Source organism: Ipomoea nil, unplaced genomic scaffold (assembly GCF_001879475.1).
Source record: "Ipomoea nil cultivar Tokyo-kokei standard unplaced genomic scaffold, Asagao_1.1 scaffold2165, whole genome shotgun sequence".
Classification (NCBI taxonomy): domain Eukaryota; kingdom Viridiplantae; phylum Streptophyta; class Magnoliopsida; order Solanales; family Convolvulaceae; genus Ipomoea; species Ipomoea nil.
The window spans coordinates 429,374-455,068 of record NW_017618593.1 but is presented as its reverse complement, the minus strand read 5'-3'; the positions used below and the strand labels follow the sequence as shown (position 1 = coordinate 455,068).

The following is a 25,695-nucleotide window of genomic DNA, read 5'->3' as shown; positions in this document are numbered from 1 at the left end:
ATTCGTGAATAATAAAGCTATTCCTAATCAGACTAGAACTAAATACTTCAATAACAATTCCCTTTAGAACTAGTACTCTTCAATAACTACTCCTCTTAGGCTTGGTATTCCTTTATAGATCTGGTATTCCTTTTGCACATAACTTTGACAAAACACTTTGAGTCAACAATCTCCCCCTTTGTCAAATTTTTGGCAAAAACCTTGATCTCATAGTGGCTTGATTTCCTATTCTTCTCCCCCTTAGTTGATTCTTCTCTCCCTAAACTTGATTCCTGGAGTTCTTGGAAAAAAAAAAAAAAAACTTGAAACTTGTATTTGAATGTGTGAGTGAAGAGAATTCTTCACTGTCTCTGTACATTTTACCAATGTGTGGTAAAGTAGATCCACACAGTCACAAAAGTAGAGGATTTGATCATAGATAAGTTCAAGTGGTTTTTGGATCTGTAAATCAAACTTTGCCATTCACGCAGGGCAAAGCCCGCCTCATGCATTTCATTTGGAGGAGGAAGCCCCGGGCCATCAGAGATGAATATTCCGGTGGAATCTTCTCCGAGATCATATGGATTTCCATTGTCGTTTGAAACCGGAACGGTAGAGGATCCGAAAGCTGGGTGCGGATCCGACCCGAATCCATAGGGATCGGGACTGTGGACGGATTGAGGAAAGTGCTCAACTGTCACTTCATCGTACTCTCCCGGAAATCCCCCGGCTGATTGGTACGGTGGCGCGTATCCGCCGTAACCGCCGTCATCAAACGGCGGAGGAGCCGTTCTGACGTGCTCATCCATGGTAGATACATCGAAGATGCTGATTTCCCCGTCTTCTTTTCTTGATTTTCTGGTGATCCTTCGCACCAGGCTCTCTTCTGGGTTGTTGAGGTAGCAAGAAAATGAAGTCACCCGAAGACTAATGTCATTGGCTTCCATGGAGATTATTTATAATAACCGGACAGTAACGGGTTTTTGATTGGAAATCAGTCTCGTACTTGTGTTCATTTATACAAACCCCTCTCGCATTTGGGTGCGCCCCAACTGTTCGACAGAATTTCGGAGTCATTGTAAGTGCAATCCAAAATTCATATTTTGTTCACATATGTCATAGCTCAACTTTATACCCCAATCATGTATATCTGTTACAGTTTAAGGCTTCATCAATGTTTTTTGGGATCAAACTTGGAGGTGTGGCAGTATACTCCTTTTATTTTGTGGAAATCTTGTTTCTTTCCTCTAGTCTTTATTCTTTGATTGAGATCTCCCATGATATTTTCCAAAGGATGATTTTTCTGATTTTTTAAGACAGTAGAATGACTTTTATCCTTTTCTTCATTTGGCTCTGTTTCTGTTCTACAATTCTGCATATCATTAGTCAGAGGTGTTGGAACAGTTGTTTCAACAACTCTTGGACTTTTGTCATCATCAGTGGTTATTGCTGGAGTTACATCATCAATGATCACACTGTTTGATGAATAGCCTGGGGATGCTCCTTGGTCATGAAAATTTATGTGTCCCATACGTTGGTGCCATAATTGTGTTTGACTGATGGTTGTCTGTAAACCGGATAGATCACTATCCCATGTGTAACATTTGTTTGTAGACCTTTTTCCCATCATGACACAATCATGATTCTGATTAAACACATTGCAACTGTCTCTAGAGAACTCTACTTTGAGTTCATCTTCACAAAGTTGACTTATGCTGATTAGATTTGCTTTTAGGCTTTGTACTAAAAGGACTTTTGACAACTTAGGCAGCCCATGGACATTCAAGGTACCATTTGCAATAATTTGTCCTTTTCCACCGTCTCCAAAAGTGACATGCCCTTCATTTTTGTACTGGATGTTCTCAAGATTTTCTGAATTTCCAGTCATATGCCTTGAACATCCGCTGTCAAAGTACCATATATCTTGCTCTTTGTTTGTTTTGGAGGTATATGCAACATTTTGGTCTTTTCTTACCCAGATTTTCTTACTATTATTTCTGTTCTGTGTTGGCCACACCATGTTGTTTTGTCTGTAGTAAAGATCATTCTGTCTCTTGTAGCAGTGAGCTTTGATGTGTCCTAGTTTGTGGCAATAGTAGCACCTTATTCTTCTTCGGTGTCGGAAGTGCTGTTGTGACACTTCCTGTGTCTCGGTTTGATGATTCTCACTAGTGTCTGTGCTTGGAGTCCTGGGTCTTTCGGTAAGCTCCTTGATTTCTTGTAGTAGTTTAGCTTCTTTGTTTTTGAAGTCTAATAGTTCGTTTTGAGCTTCTTTGTATTGTTTCTCTATTCGTTCTTTTTCATTCTTCAAATAGTGATTATCTTCCATGAGTTCCAAATTTTTCTTGATGATTTGCTCCCACTTGGCATTTAGTTGAGTGTATGCCTCTAGTAACTCTTGCATGTCATCGCTATTGTTGCTTTCATGGCTAGCGGTGAAGGCTACGAAATTTGTGTTGCTGTCATCTTCTTCACTATCTGAGTCATCGCTTAGGGTTGTTATATATGTTTTATTTTTCCTTTTCAAGTATGTGGCACATTCTGATTGGATGTGTCCAAAACCTTTGCATTCATAGCACTGTATTCCTTCTGTATTTGAACTGTCTCTTCTTTTTGAAATAGATTGATTTTGTCCAGTTGGAAAGTCCCCTTGATTGATTGAAGCACTTTTGTTTCTAAATTTGTTGAATTGTTTGAGAACTCTGTTGAAATTCTTTGTTAGGAGAGCGATTGATTGTTCTATGGTTTCAGTATCAATTTCTGGACTTCCTTTCTGCTTTGATTGGAACGCAATTCCTTTGTCATTATTTTTCCCTTTTTGCAGTATCTCAAGCTCATATGTTTGAAGGTTTCCCATTAGATCACTCAGTTTGTAGGTGTTTAGATCTTTATGTTCTTGAATAGCGGTGACTTTCATTTGGAATCTTCCAGGTAGTGAGCGTAGTACCTTTTTGACGATCCTATGTTCGGGTATAGGTTCGCCTAAGTTGAATGCATCTCCGGATATACTTAAAACTCTGGCACTGAATTGGGTGATGCTTTCTTCCTCTTCCATTTTCAGGTTTTCAAATTCAGTTTGTATCATCTGAAGCTTAGATTGTCTTACAGTTGTGTTTCCCTCATGATGATCGCACAATATACTCCACGCAATTTTGGCTATGCGAGTGGAGGCAATCAGTTTGAAGGTATCTTCGCTCACAGCTCCATAGATTGCATTCATTGCCTTCGAGTTGAAGTTATATTCTGTTTTTTCTTCTTCACTCCAGTCAATTTTAAGTTTTATGTTTCCTTTATCATCAACTGGAGTTTTCCATTCGTTTTCTATAGCATTCCAGACACCTTCTCCTTGTGCCAAGATGTATATTTGCATTCTGGCTTTCCAGTAGGAAAAATTCGTGCTAATGAGGGCAGGTGGCCTAGTGTTTGACAGTCCTTCTCTGGGAAACTCCATTAGGATCCTGCTAATAACTTAAGCAGTTTGGCTCTGATACCAATTGAAATTTATATAAGCGCAGCACACAATGATGTTGAAACTGACGTTGTAACACAAACGATCTGTAACGCAGTTCGGGCAAACAACCCTAATCTGCGAGGCACTTCTCAATTTGAGAACTTGCCTAAATCCACTAAAAGCTCAATATTTAAAGTACACTGTTTGGAACCTGAGATTACACAATAGAATGATCTTTCCTACCAAACTATTGAAACCTAAACACATGTACTACTTTCTAGGGGAATTTAGTATCCTATTCTCAAAGACTCTCGTACCTCACAAGATTAATGTTGAATGCTTGAGTTTTACAAGAAGGAACAACCCCTATTTATAGTAGCTATTCCTAACAGATTCGTGAATAATAAAGCTATTCCTAATCAGACTAGAACTAAATACTTCAATAACAATTCCCTTTAGAACTAGTACTCTTCAATAACTACTCCTCTTAGGCTTGGTATTCCTTTATAGATCTGGTATTCCTTTTGCACATAACTTTGACAAAACACTTTGAGTCAACAAGTGACATTAGGTACTTCTCTAAACGGGAGTGAATTTGATCTTGAACTCATCGAATAGACAAAGTTTGAACTTAACGCACTTAATTTGCTTTGGTCGCTTTAAAATATGTGAGGTCATACTCTTGACCCTGAGATATCCCCTGTTAGGTCTATTCTAGGATAGACCTTCAACTCTATCAAGTCTATCTCAACGCAGACCACCATGACTGGCTACAGAGTATCTATGGGCACCACGAGCACTTTGTACTCATGTCATTATGCGGCGAATTCATTAGGTTTGTCTCAACAAAACCACCCTTTCTCAAAGAGTTATGAATTCATTAAGAGCTGTAGCTCAACCTCACATGCGGTGAATTCATTAAGTTTGTCTCAACAAAACCACCCTTTCTCAAAGAGTTATGAATTCATTAAGAGCTGTAGCTCAACCTCACAGGTACACACACTGTCGGAATGACCAACTAGTGTACTATTTTGTAACTCTTTTCATGGTTTCGTTTGACCACAGAAGTGGGATCCACCACGAATTCATTACCACTTGGACTTTAAGTCCTTCCAATGAGTCAACGACTAATCCTCATAATTAGCCCTCAAGTAAGTTGATTCTCTTGACCAAACTTACATGCACTTTGACGAGTACTTCGTTTACTCGTAAATAATCCCTTGAGATTTTCATGTTTAACATGAAACATTCTCTTTCATCATTATTCTCGATCAATACTACAGAGAAACTTTTGATGAAAATATAAGGAGTTTATTACCCCCACAATGCAACACTTACAAATATTTTTGTCAAACGTATTTGATCTCTTACTCAGACTGATCTTTGGTTCCCAACTTTAGCTCCTTTGTAGACTGAGTTTTGCCGATTTGCTTTGTGGAGCATTATAGAAGCTTCGCACTCTGCCTGATACATGCTCAACAGTTGAATATATTTCAACCAACTTGGTTATTTCAATTGATCACAATTACCCTTTAACTAGGAATTATAGGTATTTCAATATGACTCAACCAAGAGTTTAAATAATATATATACAAATGCTCATTGTTAGTAAGCCATAGAAATAATGTTGTCCACATGCTACATCAAGTTGAACAACATAATCACAAATTTCACATCATATTCTTATAAGAAATTAATCTCATACAAAAGGAATATGTTTGAGCTCATATTTATTCGGAATATCTCTCAACAATGAGACTTCAGAGTTGCCACTAGCACAATTTTCCTTCCCTTAAGGAATTTAAAACTCATATAAAGCATTTATAGGATGCAGATGAATATTACTATTGCAGTACTTCAACAACTTCTATTGCAAGGCTTTGATTGTATTAGCAACATATGAAAGTCATCCTCATTTCAGGTAAAGATCAAGTGGCGCTCTAACTAGCCTGCATGATCAACACCCTACCTCTTAAAACTCCCAGGTCGAGTGGTGAAACCGAAGTTTACTTAAAAACCATCTTCCTAGACAGAGTGTTCAAGAATAATGACTTTTCCATGTTCTCACTAAATTACAATTGAAGCCTATGATATATGCTCTTAATTTTATACAAATAATTTTAGTAAAAAGTTTGAGCAATATCTATGCACGAATTATTTCAATCAATGTCATTAGTATTCAAAATACTAAAGAAATAAGTACTACTAAGTAATCAAAATCTAGACAGCTCAACTAGAATTCAGTACTAAGATAACCATACTTCATGCGAACCCTTAGAACTAGAGCAAATATAGTTACTCAAAATAACTATTTATTTAAAGAGACTCAATACTCATCTTGCTCTGTCAGATTGACTTTTGTTAGTTTTGCCCTTCTGATGGTAGCACTGGTGTGCTCGGTGTCCTTGCTTTTTGCATGTAAAACACCTTCCTTTGAACTTCTTGATTTTTCTACTCCTTTTGTTGTAGACAGTTCTGACACTTTGATTTTCAGTTTCATTGGAACCGTACTTTTCTGACAATGATTCCCAAATGACTTTTGCCGAATCTTGTTTGACATAGACGTCGAACAAATCGTCATTCATTTGTGACAGCAGGTATCCTCTGACTGCCGCATTGTCATTTCTAAATTGAATCAGATTTACACCCGGTTCTTGACCCAGAATGTAATCTATTTCAGGACTGCTTTCTCTCGATTCTTCACCCGGAGTGTAATCAGGTTCATGATTACATTTTGTAGCACAAAACGGAGATAACACTGTTGGAGTAGGTTCAGGTGCAACTGAATATAGCACGTAAACCAACTTTAATTGTTCGAAAAGAATAAGCATTCTTTTAGCCCACCTATTGTAATTTTTCCCATCAAGGGCGGTGATTTTTGATAGATCCGGTATGACAGTAGGTGCCATAATGCTGAAGGTTGACTGTTGCAGAATAACGCTTTTAACTGTTGGGGAAAATAGCAACGTCAACGCACGATCTGGAAGCCTTTTAAGAAGCACGGACACTATTGGTGTATGGTTGAAAGGAAATCTGTGCCGTGTTACAATAACACTACCTTAAAAGCGTTATTTGCCGGTAACGGTGCAGTTAGAATCCTGGCACGCTTTCGACAGGCTACACAGACCTACTACGGACAGCTTGCACTAGCAATCACGTAGGCGAACCTCACTATTGCTCAGGCCTTAACCGATAGACACGAATTATATATATTATATTATAATATATATTAATTCTTGTATAGAAAGAAGGAAGAAGCTTTTTTCCTGCCTTTAGACAAGATTTCCTTGCTTGTTTATATAGTGTGTAGGAAGGTGAAGACACCTTTTGTCCCAACCACACAATAGCTACAAGCAAGGGAAGTGGTAATGACAAAAGGTCATTTAGCCACATCATGTACACAAATGACGGAAGTCATTTGTTGGCTCCCCAATAATTAAGGCCGATTGTTTGAATGGATTATATCCAACAGTTTTAAAGATGTACATTCGTGTTGATTTTGTTTGTGCTCAATTTGTGAAAATATTCATTAATGCACACAAATTTGTGTGTGTGTGTGTGTGTGTGTGTGTGTGTGTGTGTGTGTGTGTGCGTGCATGTTTGTTGGACATGACCCATATAGTTTTAATTGTGTGCTTACATGAAATTAAATAAATTGAAGAAGGCAACTACCATGTAGTGTGATGACATCCCGATTATCATTCCAAATGGATGGTCATAGGTTTGAACCCTGGTGGTGGGGACTTAGATTCTTTGGGCTTCTTTGGGTTGAAAATGTTTGAGAAAGTATAGCATAGAACAGATACTACCTTGGAGAAAAAAGAGGATGTACACATATGTGATTATTTTGTTATGTAGAAAAATAAGCTTATTTTGTTGTTGACTTACATATTTTTATGAAAGTTTAGAATTTTGCTTGGACAGATTTTCCCTTTTAAGTGATTTTATGGGAAATTTCTATTACTTATTAGGTGCATGAATTTAGGATATTGACGTTTAATCATAGTCATTGATATCTTAATTTATATGGTTTAGATATATTTTGATATTCTCGTGTGGGGAAGGGTTCTCATATGATCAAATGAGTTTCATCTTCTATCTGAAAAATTGTAGACTAATCCTGGCAATTCATTTTGTATTTTTTTATGGATGTGATTTACTGTTGCACACATGACGACACAGATTCCTTTGTGTTTTTAAGAAGTGGTCGTAGGGTTATTTTGTGTATTTTTGTAACTGCATGTTGGGGGTATACGTATGTTGCATGCGTGATTGAAAGTGTGTTTCCTATTTTATTGTTTGGTTTTCTGCTGCAAGATTGGAGGTGTTATTTCGTCGTCTTTGATCCCGTGTTCATCCATGGAAAGTGGCAAGGTTTTTTTTTTTTCCTTTTTTAAATTTTAAGTATAATATTGCATGTATTTGGATGTCAATGTATGTGTGTGCATTTTGGGTGGTACTATTGTGTAATCGGCTGTGTTGATTGTGCAATCCATTGTTGTGAGTTGTGCAGTGTATTTCGATTCATTTGTTCGCATTTGTCTATGGTTTTTTGGCGATTCTTCATATGATCAGAACTTTGAGTTTGATTGTTGGTAGGGCTCTACTGTAAGTTTGAGTTTGGGTGATGGTAGGTCGCAAATGGCAAGTTGCACAAGGTTCGATTGTTGCGCAACTCGTTGTTGTGGGTTGTACAACGTATTTAAATTTCATTTGCTCGCCTATTTCTATGGTTTTTCGGTGACACTGTGTTTAATCAAAACATATATTGAGTTTGGATATTGGTAGTGGTTTTATGTAGGTTTGAGTTTCAGAGATAGTGGATCACAAATGGCAAGTTGCACATGGTTTTCTTGTGTGGGTTAGTTATTGGAAGCATCATTTACTGATTTACCCTTATTTGAAGGTTTAGTTGTGCACGTGCTCCTCAATTAACGGGATGCAGCTGTATTTTTTCTTTCAAATCTAGCCATTGATCATTTAAAATCTTTGGTCTTAATCAGCCCACAATTCTTACATGGGGTTTGGTTCTCATAGGAGTCAATAAAAAATAACTTCTTGTTAGTTTTAAATGTTAGAGATATTATGCAGGTTGTGCAACTTCCGCAACATCTTTCTCTCTCTTCATGTGTCATCGCTTTTGACATTCTTTTTTTTTTTCTATCTCCGTTATTGTCACTATTTGAATCGTTAAATGTAAAGTCAAAATATTAATATAATGTATATGAAATTTCTATTTTGATATTACATTTAACTGTCAAAGGAAATGTAATAACAAAGAGGAGAAATAGCCACATTTGAAACAATTGAGAGGATAATGTACATATACAAATAATTCAAATATCAAGTTAACTATTAGCATATCATTTGAGGGAAATCTCAATTTTCCCTTTATATGTTTATGTTGTACTTACCAATATTTCAACGCCCCATTTAAAATATTTATAGTAATTTGCATTATGAAATTTTCCTGAAATTTTATATTAAAAAATAAAGGTATTTTTATTTACAAACAATTACTAAAATAATTACAATAAAGAATTCTGATATATTACAAATAGATAATTTTGTCATCCTTAAGACACATAAAATTAAGACGAATTGAGTACTATTTCTTCAATCATAGTCTACATGATTAATACAATATTTTCTGCATAAAGTTTCAACCTAGTTTTATCTGAATAAACTCTACAATTTCATCCACAAATTAAAATAACTAATATTATTTTTTGCATACGTCATCCAGTATTCCATCACTGTAAGACTATTTCAATTTTTTCCTAAACTACGCCCATAAAGTTCTTGATTTATATAAAAGTTTATCTTTGCAACTCTAAGATGCGCTCTGTGCAGTGTTAAGTTTGTCTTGTGACCCTAGTCGGCAAAAGACTACAAAGATGTAAACAAACGTAAGTTGTCCATATAGCTGATCAAGTCAAATCGAGAAGGTAAATAAGTAGCTCTCACATATGATCAAATTTAAAATTTATAGTTACAAGTCAATTGTTTAACTAATTCCGCTCAGGTTAGAATCGGTAAAGTTTAACGCTTACTCAAGAAAATGTAGGACTCGAAATCAATATTATAATTTTCAATGTAAGTAAAATATTGTGGATGAACGGCTCAATGATTGTATACTTGTAGTATACAAACTATCGTTTGTGTACTTCAGGAATACCGTTGAGCTACATGATGAAATTAAGGTGGTTAAGCCGTAATTAGTATAACAACTTACAACTACTTCTAGTTATTATAAATAAATCTCTGCTAATTTCAAATTAGAAAAAAAAATAGCCCACACGAGTTTAGCTCAATGGTTCAGTACGTAGGTCAACAGTATTTAAAAGAAGAGGTCAAGGTTCGAACATCGGCAGCGGCAGTGTGCGGAATTATGTCTAGGGACGGAGCTAAAGGGAGGCAGCAGCCCCCCATCCCATATATAACTTTTGTATGTATATATGTATATATAGTATATGTTTTAATATTAGTATAAAAAACCTGTTGAATGTTAATAAGAAATAAGTTAGATTAGTTGGCAGAGCACATATTTAGCTATAGTAAAGGTTTAGGGCTTCAAATTCTTTGACATCAACATATAAACAATTTCTAAATCCTTCCATCCCTAATTATGTCCCAGGCATTTAGCATGTCTGCTTAAGCCATTAAACCATGTTAGGTCGGAGTGTAAAAAACTTGTGGGTGAAGAAGGAACAACAAGAACATGATTACATGAAACCTAAGCCGTTATGTTTCGGATACGTACGGTTGCGTACTTGCGTCAACGTAAGCCGTTATGTTTGGGATACGTACGGCTGAGTCTAAAAATCAAACAGCCATAAATAATCTTTATTATAAAGATAAATGGTATGATATAACTTCATCGTAAGGAATAATACAATATAATATTAATGTATGTAATTTACGATCTACTCTACTAAAACTTTGATTTCAAATTCAAATTTCGAAAGGCAATAGGCATAAAGTGTCGCTCCAAATGTGCAAAATATCATTACTCAATTACTCCGTATACATTTGTTCAGCACATTCTAATACCAAATTTATAATGTTTGTAAACGAGTTCAATTTTTGTTCACTTATAATAATGGAGTAAAGGACATTTTTGATCCTAGATTTATAGTGGCACGGACAATTTTAGTCCTCTTTAAAAAAAATCAGACAATTTATGGACACTCTTATTGTAACGAAAATTTTGGTCCTCCGTCAATATTTCCGTTAGATGCCCCGTTTGAACAGGGATAATTGCGTCTTTTCAACAACAGACCCATTTTCTCTCTGTTTCTCTCTATTCACGAAAACAACAACAACAATGGCAGCCACAATACCACTCATCCTCAACCCTCTTCTTCTTTGCCAACAACAAACAAGTTTAATCCACCAACAACCCCCATCTCATCCTCTTTTCCTCTCTCTCTCTCTCTCTCTCTCTCTCTCTCTCTCTCTCTCTCTCTCTCAATGGCAAATCGACAGTAGCACAGCTCACCAACAGTTGCAACTCTCCACCGGCGGCATCCTCTGGTTTTCCGGCGAAGCGGCGACAAAGTGCGGTAGTGGCAACGAGAGAAGTCCCTCTAGCAGCGACGAGCTCCGCTTCCCCTCTCTTTCTCTTCTTCTCGTCGACGGCGACAACGACGGTCTTCCTCGACGAGCTCCGGCGACCTTTGGTCCTTTCCAGCGTGTAGCAAACATGGGGCGCTCCAGATCCGGCAATGACGACCTTTGTTTCCGACAGTGGCATGCTAGTTCAAATTTTTAGGCTAAAATCACCCCAAAGCTCCCGTCGCCGCCGCCGTTGATTGCCCAGAACAGATCCTCTCCCATGGAGTTCACGGTCAGCTTCAACGTGCGAAAAATCCCAGATCCAAGCAGATGCGTTTCAAATCCCAAATCCGAACAGCTCTGAGCCTTCGCCGCTGCCGCCACCCCTCTCGTCCGCTCGCCCGCCTCCTCCACCCAAAAAACTTGGCCACAATCAAAACCCTAGCTTGTTAATTTTCTTTGCGATAGCTGTGAAGTCTCATATCGATGTGAATTTGTGGAAGAAAATTGGATTGAGTTTGGAGAAGAAACGAACAAGAAGGGTTTGTTTGGGGAAGAAATCTAATCGGAAGTTAAACCCCTACCAAAACAAAGGAAATTGAAGGGTGAGTTCGTTGAGATCTCTAATTCTATGATGGATTTTTTTTTCCGTTTGGTCAGTAGTCAGTAATCAGTAAGAGGGAAGGAAGAAGGAAGGAGGAAGGAGGAAGGAGGTCTAAAAAGACGAAATTACCCCCTATCTAACAGGCCATCTAACGAGAATATTGACGGAGGACCAAAATTGTCCTCGTCACAATAAAAGTGTCCACAAATTGTCTGATTTTTTTAAAGAGGACTAAAATTGTCCGTGCCACTATAAGTCTAGGACCAAAAATGTCTTTTACTCTTTTTGTTTGCATCTGGGGGAGTTGGGTTTAGGGTTTTGGCAAGTGGATGCATGTGTGCCTTTACATTCGGAGTTGGAGTTGCAACGAGGTTTATGTCAGAACTTAAGGTTCACCGTTCATGGCAAAAGTTTAGATTATTTAAGGAATAATGGTCAAATAAGCCTTCCAATTATATACCAAAAGACAATTAGACATGTTGAAAATTTTTAACAAAAAATAACATTTTAAGTGATTATTGTTGGCTAATAAGTTGGAAAACCCAAAAATAATAATCTTACGAAAAGATTATTATTATATGGAAAATATAAGCTAATATTTGGGAAGGAAAGGTGGATGATTCGGTTAGTGGTTTGGAGTCGGGTTTTTAGCACGAGTTAAACAAAGCGTTATTTTCCTTAAAACCTTATTTGCTACCCCCCACAAGTGTTAGGAGCGTTGCCGCCTAGGTTTCCCAGGATAAAACGTGCTACAGTTCAGCGTTTGAGCACCCAAACTTTGAACCCGGCGAACTAGAGCAAAGCTTAGAACACAGTAGGCTAAAAGAGGAGTAGAAGCACAGTTCCGCTCGGCATAACATTGCTCGCAAGGCCTACCAATTTCCGGACAACATTCATGTCCGCGTACACGAGTTTAGGCTAGGACCAAGCCAGCTTAGAACACAGTAGGCTAAAAGAGGAGTAGAAGCACAGGAGTACAGTTCCGCTCGGCATAACATTACTCGTAAGGCCTACCAATTTCCGAACAACATTTGTGTCCGCATACACGAGTTTAGGCTAGGACCAAGCTTTTTTAGTCTCAATTAGCACCCCCACTACGCACAAGAGAGAGTCTCTATGCTATACAATTCATTTCAATAAGCCTTAAAAGAACTCTTGTATAAATAGTGGAGCAAATCCACTTCCAAAACCAATGTGGGACAAAAGTTTCACTTTTTCCCTTCATTTTTTCAACTCAAATGGGTCTACTTTGAGAATTAATATCTCATTCACCCATTATCCGTTTTGAGCGTACAATATATCAATCTCTTCGTCTCACTACGAAGAACCCGAATCCACTTTGACCCGACCCAAATCGAAAGTGGATCCCACTGATAATTGTACCACAAATTAGTTACTTAAAATACCAATTTATGCTATTTTTTCCAACAATTATTTTGTAGTACAAGTATATGTGAGGTCTACTTCTAATAAATCAAATCATTAAAGTTATATATAGATTCGTAGAGCATTCCATTGATGAGTTTTTGCTCATTTTGTTTTTAGATACACTAGCTTAGAGAGTTAGATGGAGAAGGTAGAGAAAGAGAGAACAAAAAAAATATAGGGGTAGTTTATTTCATTTTTCTGTTTTTCATTTTTCAGTTTTTTAATTATTTTTATCCATTTCTCTAGTTTTTCATTTATTCAAATTTTTTTTATTTCATTTTACAAATTCAATTTTTAAATAAAAACAACCAATCCATGCCGCTAATACTAAATGTGTAAATTAAAAGGTAACAAAAGTTAATAATAGAATATTACTAAATAACTTGCAACTACCATCAATTACGCGAAGGGGGAAATAGAGGAAACTATAATTGTACATGTATGTGAAGGGAAAAATTGAATAATATTATAAAATAATTATACATTTAGCGTGCAAGTTGTGTGTGTGTGTATCACAATATCCAAGTTATATGATATTTTTTTTTAAAAAAAAATAATATTGCAATCGTTTCATTACATAAAAAAATTCAATACACTAATACTAAATGTACAAAAAGTATCAAAGATAATAATAATAATAATAATAATAATAATAATAATAATAATAATAATAATAATAATAATAATAATAATAATAATAATAATAATAATAATAATAAAAAAGGGATATAAAGAGGGAAAATGAAAGAGTTAATTCCACCGGAGGTCCATTGTCTTTGATAACAATTACAAATTTAGTCTCAGACTATCGTTTGCCATTTAACATCCGAGACTATCATTTTTGGACACCTTTGGTCATTCCGATAATTTTTCAAGTGAGGCCCTATTTTTTGCAAGGGTATTTTTGTCTCTTCAACTTTTTTATTTTATTTTGCCAATTTTTTACTAATTTACTCTTCTTCTTTTAAAAAAAAAAAAAAAAAAAATTAGCCAATTCTTTTGTTCCATAATTGACAAATCCTTATAGTCTAAATCATCTCCTTCACCATTCTATTTCCCCTTACTCCTTCACCAGCAATTGTCACTATTGTTCAGCACCTTTCGCTATCGTTGTTCACTAGCCTTCGCCGCCATTGTTCACTAGCCTTCGTCGCTGTTGTTCACTAGCCTTCGCTAGGGATGACAACGGGGCGGGGCGGGGCCGGGGAATGGGATCCCTGTCCCCGTTCCCCGGCGGGGATTTTTCGGGGACGGGGAATCCCCGCCCCGTTTTTTGGATGATGCCAATGAAAAAAAAAATATTATGATATTATCAATATTTTAAATTGTTAAGCCTTGAATCCTTAAACAAAGTCCAAAATACATGACTATAAATACTAATCAAAACTAATTACTAAATGTTGAGTTATCTTTTCTCCTAAAGAGCATATTCGCCAAGGTGAAGATTGTTGAGTTTGTCTCATATATGGATTAGGAATAGGAGTTTGTCTCATACTAGGAGTAGGAGTGAAACGGGTAGACCTATTGTATAGGGATTAGATGCCTATAAATATATTGGTTGTATCCCTAATGGGTCGTGTCACCACTATCACCATCACTATGAATAAGAGTATTGTATCACTCCCGTGGATGTAGGCACTTTGCCGAACCACGTAAATCTTGTCTTCTTTACCTTTTTAGCCATTATTATTTTTCTTGTTCTTATTAATCTTAACAAATTGGTATCAGAGCATAGTTGAGATGGTTAGTTCAAGTACAAAATTCGATGTATCAAAGTTTGATGGTATAGGGAATTTTGAATTATGGCGGTCTAGGGTAAAGGATTTGTTGGCATATCAGGGCCTTCTGAAAACCTTGAGGGCGAAAAATCCAGCAAATCTGGAAGAGGGCTGATTGGGATGAGTTGAAGAAACAGGAAGCTACGGACGTGGTACATGCTGATGACTCTTATTATAGTGAAGGTGATGTTCTAGCAGTCACAAGGAACAAGTTCGAACATTGTTTGGACTTGTTGAGTGTTTCTAGACGCTAGATGAGAAAGTGGTGAGGGGCGCTGTAGTGTTGGGCAGCGCGGATACCAGGAGGGGTCGTGGACTTGGTATCGATATGGGTCAATATTGGCTCGGTATGAGTCGGGTTTGTCATGAGTCACGGCTGGTATGAGCTGGGCTAATATGGCTTGGTGTTACGGATTGCTTGGGACGAAGCGATTCGTGAACATGCACTGGGAACGTTTGATGCTGCGTTGTGCGTGTTGCTGCCCAGTGGTAATTGCTGGTTAGTGGAGCATTGGGCAAGGCACACGGGTTTCGTGTGACTTTGCAGGGGCGCTGTTGTGTTGGAGGTTGAGTGGATACCAGGAGGGGACATGAACCTGATATGGGCGGACTCTTCAAGATGAAGAGGTTCGTGAACATGCATTGGGAACATTTGATGTTGTGTGGTGCGTGTTGCTGGCCAGTGGTAAATTGCTGGTTAGTGGAGCATTGGGCAAGGCACACTGGTTTAGTGTGACTTTGCAGGGGCGCTGTTGTGTTGGGGACAGCGTGGATACCAGGAGGGGATATGGACCTGGTATGAGCTGGATGCAGGAGGTCAGCTAAACGAGACAGTTAGCATGAGTCGCGGCGGTATAACAGGTCGACGGCTGAGGGGCGAATGGCTTGGAACAAAGCAGTTCGTGTACATGCACTGGGTAACGTTTGATGCTGCGTATGCATGTGGCTGGCTAGTTGAGATGAGCATGGTTGTTCCTACCCATGTGTATATGTGAGATAAGTCATTTTCTCCTAAGGGGCATAATTGCGAAGGTGGAGATGGTGAGATAAGTCTTTTCTCCTAAGGGACATATTTGCTAAGGTGGAAATTTGTTGAGTTATCTTTTCTCCTAAGGGACATATTCGCCAAGGTGGAGATAGTCTTTTCTCCTAAGGGGCATATATGTGAAGGTGGAGATGGTGAGATAATTCTTTTCTCCTAAAGAGCATATTCGTCAAGGTGGAGATTTGTTGAGTTATATTTTCTCCTAAAGAGCATATTCACCAAGGTGGAGATTGTTGAGTTTGTCTCATATATGGATTAGGAATAGGAGTTTGTCTCATACTAGGAGTAGGAGTGAAACGGGTAGACCTATTGTATAGGGATTAGATGCCTATAAATATATTGGTTGTATCCCTAATGGGTCGTGTCACCACTATCACCATCACTATGAATAAGAGTATTGTATCACTCCCGTGGATGTAGGCACTTTGCCGAACCACGTAAATCTTGTCTTCTTTACCTTTTTAGCCATTATTATTTTTCTTGTTCTTATTAATCTCAACACTAAATACTAAAAATATAAATTACAAAATAAACTATCTTGTTTAACACTTTAGCTATTGCCTACTGCTAGGAGTTAAGAGATAAAAGTTTTGAATATTTTGTTTTGAAGTTGACTAATCAAAACTAATTACTAATTACTAAACACTATAAATGTAAATTAAAAAAATAAACTACTTTGTTTAGCACTTTAGCTACTGCCTATTGCTAGGATTAAGAGATAAAGGTTTTGAATATTTTGTTTTCAAGTTTTTTTATTAATATTATATATATATATATATATATATATATATATATATATATATATAATATTATACGGGAAGTCGGGGGCGGGGATCGGGGTCGGGGCGGGGAATGTCCTCCCCGTCCCCGTCCCCGACCCCGGCGAAGACGGGAAAATTCTCCCCATCCGGACCCCGGCGGGGGATGGGGAAATTCTCCCCATCCCCTCCCCCGTTCCCTGAAAAAATTCCTCGTACCCGCCCCCATCGGGGCAGGTTGAATTGACATTCCTAGCCTTCACCACCATTGTTCACCAACTTTTATCGGCGTTGTTCACCAGCCTTCATCGCCGTCATTTTCTAAAACTCGACACCGGCGTATTTCAGCCCTTTGCCCAACAAATTGTTTATTGAATGAGGGATTAATACAATAATACCTGGTGCATATATTCATCATAGATGGATGAACAGTTTCTATAATAAGTCCATTTTCATCCTTACAGGTACAGTATATGACACTGAAATGCAAAGAAGTTCTTTTAATGAGATCTATTAGGACTCTATGTATTTGAGTTTGATTATGATTCCCTATCCAGTCTCTCTGAGACTTCCTTCTTATATATACCTGTAATCTGTACATTGTATTATTTTATTGAATACACAACTCTATTAGCTCTCATATGGTATTAGCTAAGCTAGGGTCTTTTTCTTTCCAATGGCTGACGGATCTGTTAATTACACTGAACGGACCATCTCTAATGCTCCTATCTCTTCCGCTGCATCGGTAGTTAATTCTTTATCCACCACTCACCACTTCATAAGCATTAAGTTGACCTACAAGAACTACCTATTTTGGAGAGCCCAGATTGTTCTGTGTCTTGATGGTCACGATCTTCTTGGATTCGTAGATGGAACGAAGCAGTGTCCTCCGGCCACCCTAACCCACGACGGCGACGATACGGCGCCCGCGCAGCTCAATCCAGCGCATCGTGCATGGGTCCGGCAGGACAAAGCCTTGTTATCCATGATGATGTCGTCCTTCTCTGATGAGGTCATGCCTCTCGCCATCGGCCACCGCACCAGCCGGGCTGTCTGGGCTGCTGTGGTTAGTGCCCTCGCGTCGTCTTCTCGCTCCCATGGTCTCAATCTACTTGGACAATTGCAGACACTTGATCAAGGCGACATGTCCGCAGTTGACTACATCGGCAAGGCTAGGGTTTTGGTGGAGGAGCTCGCTCTCGCCGGCCGACCTATGACCCTTGAGGAACAAACCTCTACGTTCTTCGGGGGTTACAGCCAGAGTTCAAGGGTCTCGTGTCGTCTCTCAACGTGCGCGGCCAGCCTATTACTCTCCAAGAGCTTGCGGATCTCTTGGGCGTGGAGGAATTTATGACACGCGGTGGTCCCGATGGTGGCTCGCCGACCGCTTTCACAGCGCAAAAGGGCGGCTAGAAAGGCCGCGGTTCCAGACGCGGTAATGATGGTCGTGGTTCCGGCCAGAACAGTGATCAAAACAGCGGCCAAACTGGCCAGCTACGTGGTGGTGGTGGCGGTCGCCGTGGTGGAGGACGCAACGGCAACTGGCAACCCAAGTGTCAACTTTGTCATGTGTTAGATCATACTGCTTCCACGTGCCATCTTAGGTGTGTTAAGGATCCTCGGGCTAATGTCATATTTGAAGAAACTCCTTCGGATCCTCAAGGTTCCCACACTTGGCTTCCAGATACAGGTGGCACCAATCATGCCACTCCGGACATTGCTGCTCTCTCCTTTTCGGAGGACTACAATGGTAATGACACATTACGTGTCGGTGACGGTATGGGATTACCTATTATTCATATTGGTCATGCTACCTTTAATTCCCCCTCTAGATCTTTTCAATTGTCTAATATTATTCATGTTCCTAGTTTGTCTACATCTCTATTGTCTATTCAAAAATTTGCATCAAATAATAAGGTGTTCTTTGAGTTTCACCCATCTTTTTTTTGTTGTGAAGGATATCAACACCAAGGAAATTATTCTACAGGGCAATAGTTCTTGGGGGCTTTACAAACTTCCCATTCCAAGTTCGTCATCAACTGCGTTTCTTTCAGCTAGAACCTCAGCATATGTGTGGCATGATCGTCTTGGTCATCCTCATCAACGAGTTCTTAGTCAAATCCTTTCATCTTGTTCGGTTAGTGGGTCTAGTAGTAATATTTGTTGTTCTTCTGGTCTATGTAATGCATGTCAGTTAGGGAAATCTGCACGGTTTCCCTTACCGCGTGTTGAGTCCTCTAGTTCGTGTGGCCTTGATTTAATTTACACAGACATTTGGGGACCTGCTCCCATTCTTTCTACTAATGGATATCGTTATTTCGTTATTTTTGTTGATGACTACTCTCATTACACTTGGTACTTTCCTATGTCACAAAAGTCTGGTCTCTATGATATCTTTGATAAGTTTCGGGCTATGGTTGAACGTTCATTTAATCGCAAAATAAGATCCATTCAGTTTGATCTAGGAGCTGAATATAAAAAGTTACACTCCACTTTGGCTCAGTTAGGCATTCTTCATAGATAATCATGTGCGTATACTCATGAACAGAATGATCATGTCGAAAGAAAGCATAGACCACATTGTTGAAACTGGTCTAGCTCTCTTAAGTCGTGCCATCATTCCTTATAAGTTTTGGGATTATACTTTTGAGACTACGGTTTATTTAATTAATAAAATGTCATCCGCTGTGACAAATAAATCCAGTCCTCATCTTCTTTTGCATAAATCTCCTCCATCCTATTCATTTCTTCGTGTCTTTGGTTGTCTGTGATATCCTTATTTGTGTCCCTACAATCATCATAAAATGTCTTACAAGGACCAAAGGCGTCCAAAAAATGATAGTTTGGGATGTTAAGTGACAAAAACGATAGTCTGTGACTAAATTTTGAATTGCTATCAAAGACAAGGGACCTCCGGTGGAATTAACTCGAGAAGAAAAAAAGAAAGGTGAGACGCATAAAGAAGGATTCAAACCACTGACCTTTTAGGAAGAACCTGTGTTTTCTCCATTTCTCTATTTGGAGAAGTCCAAAATTGGATTCTCCAAAAACATACATAAAGTGAAGAATGGAGAGAAGATAGGAAATTGAAGAACATATTTTAGACAAGTTTTCTATTTTTCATTTTCCCACTTATCCAAATTTCTGTTTTTCTAGAAAATATATAATATTTCCATTTTACATTAGCCCACATAGCCTTTCTTGCAAGTGTGAATTTTTACATAATTTTTTTAGGAATAAGGGTCAAATTGGCCACTCAACTGCACATCAAAGTGCAATTAGGCCATTAAATTAAAAAAGAATGCAATTAAGCCATTGAACAACACAAAAACACGTAATTTAGCCCAAAATGACCTGTTTACCTGATGTAGCAAGTTACCGATTTTAAAAATAATTTATAATAATTAATTAATTAGAATACAAAAAAAAAAAAAAAGTCATTTTCCTCCAAAATATACTTATTTTTCTTTGACTAAGGCATCATTTTCCATTGACCTCATTTTTTCCTTCTTACTAAACACTGAAAATCTGAAAAACATTTTTTAAAAATTATTTTCCAAGTTTCGAAAGGCACCTTAATTTACCAAATACCAATAGGAGTTCTCAAAAAAAAAAAAAAAAAAAAAAAAAAAAAAAAACAATAGGCATCGGCAGTCTGACAGCTTCCTCTTTTCAAGCAATGAAAGCAATAGACAATGCTCCCATGACCAGTCTAATCGCACTTCACTTTGGTCAATTCAATTCAGTGCCTGAGAAGCAACTCTCCTCACCTTTCCCAGATTTTCTTCCTTCAGTCACCTCTTTTCACCACATTTTTATTACTCCGTAACGCACAACTCAACACTACAACTCCGCATCTCGTGCACTCCATTGCCTTCACAAATCACGTTCCACTATTCCTCACATAAAGTACTTAATTGTATTTACTTTAATTTTCTTAATTTACTATTATTTATTTTCTTAATTTAATATATAATTTTACTACTTTTTTTTTTCTCTTTTTCTAGTAAACTGTACATAAAATCTAAATTATATCATAGATCATGATTCACATTATAAGGTGTATCATTGACACAAGTTTATTTTTAATATATTAAATGTTCATTTTTAATATACTATATATTTACTTTTTTAAGTAATATACTAAAAATAAATCTTTGATTTACAAAAAAGCGTATAATTGTTACATGAATGCTCATTCTATGTGAAGTCCGTCATGTGACCCTAGTCAATAGAGGACTACAATGAGGTAAATCAGCTTAGATCGTGATATCCCTCAATCCTATTCATTTTTTCGTGTCTTTGGTTGCCTGTGATCTCTTTATTTGCGTCCCTACAATCGCCATAAAATGCCTTACAAGTCTTCTTCATGTGTCTTCCTAGGCTATCTTGAGTCATTTAGGGGGTATAGGTGCATGGACCTTCAGACTAACAAGGTATATATATGCAGACATGTTCGGTTTGATGAGAATGTTTTCCCTTTTAGCAAGACAGTTTTGCAAGCACCATCAGTTCAAACGACTCAACCATGGGCTGAGTCTGTACTTGTTCTAGCTTCATCATCCATCTCGGCTCAACCGGTCTCGCTTGAACCGGTCCCGACCAGCAGCGAATTCAGCCAGTTAGAACCGGGCCAGGATGGGCCCTCGGCGAACATCGAACCTGCGCCTGCTTAGCGATGTCGTGGCATGGGTCACTTCCTATCTAACTAGAGTTTTGAACGTGAACATTATAAATGAAACTACCTTAAAACTCATAAAGGTATTTACGGTCCTTGAGATCTTACTAAACACAAACAAGTGGCCATACACATTAAAAAAAAAATTAAAAAAGTTAATTTCATTTTTTGTCCTAGATTTATAGGTGGTAATCCACTTTTAATCCTTTTTTATCATAACATCCTCATTTGGTTCTAGTATTATTGTGGCATGACCATTTTTGGTCCTCTGTCAACAAAATTGTTGAAATATCGTTAAATACAATGATATTTTGATCTTTTTTTTATACAAAACAAGTTGACCCGTTATAATATTTATGTTTATTATTTTTTGAAAAAATCCATACTTGAAGATCAAAATGCCTTTGAATTTAACGAAATTTAAACTATTTTGTTGATACATGACCAAAAATGGTCATGTCGCAATAATGCTAGGACTAAAAATGGATATTCTGTAAAAAGAAGACTAAAAGTGGAATGTCACCTATAAATCTAGAACCAAAAATAGAATTCACTAAACAAAACAAAAAAAAAAAAAAAAAAAAAAAAAAAAAAAAAAAAAAAAAAAACTACTTTTTCTTATTTGATCACATATGCATCAATGTTTAATTAGTTATGATTTTTTTTTTAAATCATAACCTCAATGTCAACTACAATAGTTATACGTACTTATAAGTAATGATTACTTATAAGGAAAATCCGAAAATATAATTAATGAAAAAGAAAATATTTTTATATTAAAATATAAGTGTTACATTTTCTTTCAAAAATATTATATTTTTTCATATAAGTAATTAACAAACATTTTATTCATGGTTTAGTGTTACATTTACTATTATAATTATTACAGTTGTATATTGACTCAACCCGACTCGTATCACATATAAGGATCCGTAAAACGGTTTCACACAAGTGTGACCCATAAATAAATACAATCAAGAAAGTGGAGTGGTGGAAGTATAACATATATAAAAGTACATTGGATATATAGTCTCCTCCTATGAGAATAACTCTCTCTAGGTAAGAAATGTAAACAATTTCTAACAATCGATCTAATAGATCTAAAGATTAAAAATAAATAAAATAAGGGAAAAAAAAAGTAAAATAAAAGATGTTGTCAATTTTATAAATATTACAAACTTAGAAAGTTTGTAATATTTATAAAAATGACTCAATTCTTTTTTTTTTTTTTTTGTTTTTTTTATCTTATGTTCTAGCCACTAAGTATTATAGATGCATGGAACGAATCGTTGAATCATATAGTGAACACTTTTCATATGGAGTGTAGCATACCCCAACTGGTATCCTTCCATTATAGACTAATTGAGATTTAACTCAGATTGTGTTTATAGAATTTGACTCTTATTAAAAAAGTTAGGGTCTGTTTACCAACAGAAAACTGTTTTCTATTTTCTAACTTTTAGTTTTCATTCTCAGTTTTCCATTCTCTGTTTTCTGTTTAGAAAACTTGTTTACTAACTGAAAACTGTTCGATGTTTCCTGTTTTCTAATTTATCAGTTTTCACCTAAAATTTAGTTTAGATAATATTAATAATTTTTGAGTATTTAAAATATTTTTTTGGATATATTCATTGGAATGACATGTATATGAATATATAACTTTTACTTTGAATTCTAATATACTTGATAATGTAAATAATGTCCAACTTTAAAGTGTAAGCAAATAAATTATGTTATAAGTAAAGTAAGTAGAAAAGATAGTGATAAGTAAAATAAGATGATAATAAATGTAATCATAGTAATGTGATTATAGTGACATATAACTAAATAAATGATAGATGATTCTGTTTTCCATTTCGAAAACAGTTTTTAAGTGTGTTCCAGTTTTCCAGAAATTTTCAGAAATTATTTTCAGTTTTCAAAATGGAAACTGTGTTAGTAAACATGTTTTCTGTTTTCTATTTTCCAGTTTCCAAAAATTTTCAGAAATTTCCTGTTAGTAAACGGCACCTTAATCTCTAATTATTTTTGTAGTTACATAACAGGTCGTTTTGTTGGAAGAAATGAATTAGGTGGGAAATGAATTGTAATTCAGTGGGAAAAAGAATAAGGTGAGAATAATGTAGGAATTCAAATTACAGTGTTCGGTATGCAGGAATAGGATTACAAGGAATTGAAAGGGAATAAGTGATACAATGACTGAAATGCCCTTATGTTATAATAATAATAATAATAATAATAATAATAATAATAATAATAATTATTATTATTATTATTATTATTATTATTATTATTATTATTATTATTATTATTATTATTATTATTATTATTATTGTTGTTGTTGTTGTTGTTGTTATTGTTATTGTTGTTGAATATTATATTGTATCATAATAGCCACAAATTAAACCTCAACTATAACAGCCACACACATACTGAATAAAACAACAAATTATATTGCTGTCATCCTACAAAATTCAACGCTACTTGCTGTATTGCGGAAGAGAATAGATGACAGGGGCAAAAATCCCTTTACAGTCTCCAATTCAATGCTGAATTACAATTTATAAGGAGTCCAGAATTGTAATTTTGCGAATGGAGGGAATTACAATTCGGTGGAATTGCAATTCCCTCTAACCAAGCAACGTAATTTAAGACTTCAACGAATTGCAATTCAATTACAACGAAATTCATTCAACCAAAAAACCTATAAACACTTTGCTTACCAATCACCTAATTAGTGGGTTATAAAAGTAAATAGTTTGGGTAGCCAAACAAGTAGACAACTGTGTATAGTTTAACACTTACTCTTTTTTTGGTGATTATTTTTTTTTTTTTGGTGAATTTGAAGCCCTCAGTGAGAGCCTTATCTAACCCTTAAGTAGGGCGTGTTAAACAGATCGGCAGCTAGGAGTTTGGCCAAACCAGTAGGAGCATGATTCAGGATGTTAACACCCCCAGTCGATCGTTTGACCCCAGTTTGCTAGCCAGTCAGCACATTTATTTCCTTCCCTTTCGATGTGGGTGAACCGGATGTTACGAAACATTGAAGCAAGGTCAAGGCAATCTTTGACTAAGGCTACCATAGTCTCAGACTGCTCTCGTCTGGTCATGATTGCTATTACTGCCGCCGAGTCCATCTCCACCCAAATTTTATCCAACCCCAATCTCAGACTAAGCCGTAGACCCTCCCTTAGGTCCCACAGTTCAGCCGAGAAGCTATCCGTAGTACCAATCTTGATAGCAAAACCCTTAACCCAATTTCCACCTTCATCCCGAATGAGACCCCCTGCGCTTGCCAAGTCGGGGTTGTATTTTCTTGCTCAGTCCGTATTAAGCTTAGACCAGTCTTGTTGTGGCGGCAACCATGCGATCCACTTCCAAACACCATCTGGAGTCCCCCCATGCACCATGAGATTATCGTTGGCTTCTTTAGCCAACTTGTGAGCCGAGATAGCGACCTGGAGCGGCACACCTATCTTGTTGTTGAAAATGAAATCATTTCGTGCTTTCCATATCATCCAAATGGTATAGATAAACATTGTGCACCACGGGATGCCATCCGCCATCAACTTTGAGCTTTGGGCGTTGCTCTCGAACCAGCGGGAGAAAGGTGCGTAGATATGTGAGGCAACTCCTCCCATGTTCCGAACCTGATCCCAGCACTGAATAGCAAAATCACAGTCTCGGAGTATATGATTCGCCGTCTCTTCTTCGTTGTCGCACCTTGGGCAGGAGGCGTCATCTGTGAGGTTCCGTCTCCAACGTTCCATATTTGTAAGGAGTTTGTCTTTATTGATAAGCCAAAGAAACACCTTGATCTTCTCCGTGCATTTCACTTTCCAGATCCATTCCCAGTTGTTATCTTCCGTCTGAGTACCTGCGATTAACAAATAAGCAGATTTAACGGTGAAGGTACCTGAGGTGGTGTCCGGCCAGGTGAGTCTGTCCGTCGTGGTCTCCTCGACTGGGATGGGAATGGCACGTACTTTGCTGACGATTTCCATCGGCAGAACTTCCTCCAAGGCTCCCACATTCCAGATTCGCTCCTCTGTTATGAAGTCTGATACGCATACGCTGTAAGCATCCTCGGGTATGTCCACCTCCGGTTCCAACCCCAGGGGTTTGTCATTCACCCACCAATCTGACCAAAAATCTAAGGACTCCCCGTTTCCTACTCTCCATCGTGCCCCAATTTCTATGATGGTTCTCCCATTGATGATACCCCGCCAGCTCCAAGAGGCCTTTTTCGGGATGCCTGCTGTGAAGAAGTTATCATTGTGGACATATTTATGTTTCAGAGCTTTAACCCACAACTTCTCAGGATTGTTGACTACTTGCCAAGCTAGTTTGGCCAGGATGGCCAAGTTGAAGTCTTTTGCCTTTCTGAGCCCCAAACCCCCCGCTGCTCGAGGGGTAC

The 25,695-nt window shown here is 37.3% G+C and overlaps 1 long non-coding RNA gene across 1 annotated transcript; it reads left to right on the top strand.

Annotated features, from left to right (window-relative positions):
* The first annotated feature begins 7,093 nt into the window (after window positions 1-7,093).
* On the top strand, window positions 7,094-21,444 carry LOC109149957. Its single transcript, XR_002049056.1, has 3 exons — window positions 7,094-7,163; window positions 7,748-7,756; window positions 21,434-21,444. It is a non-coding gene; the product is annotated as an uncharacterized LOC109149957 (long non-coding RNA).
* Window positions 21,445-25,695: the final 4,251 nt, after the last annotated feature.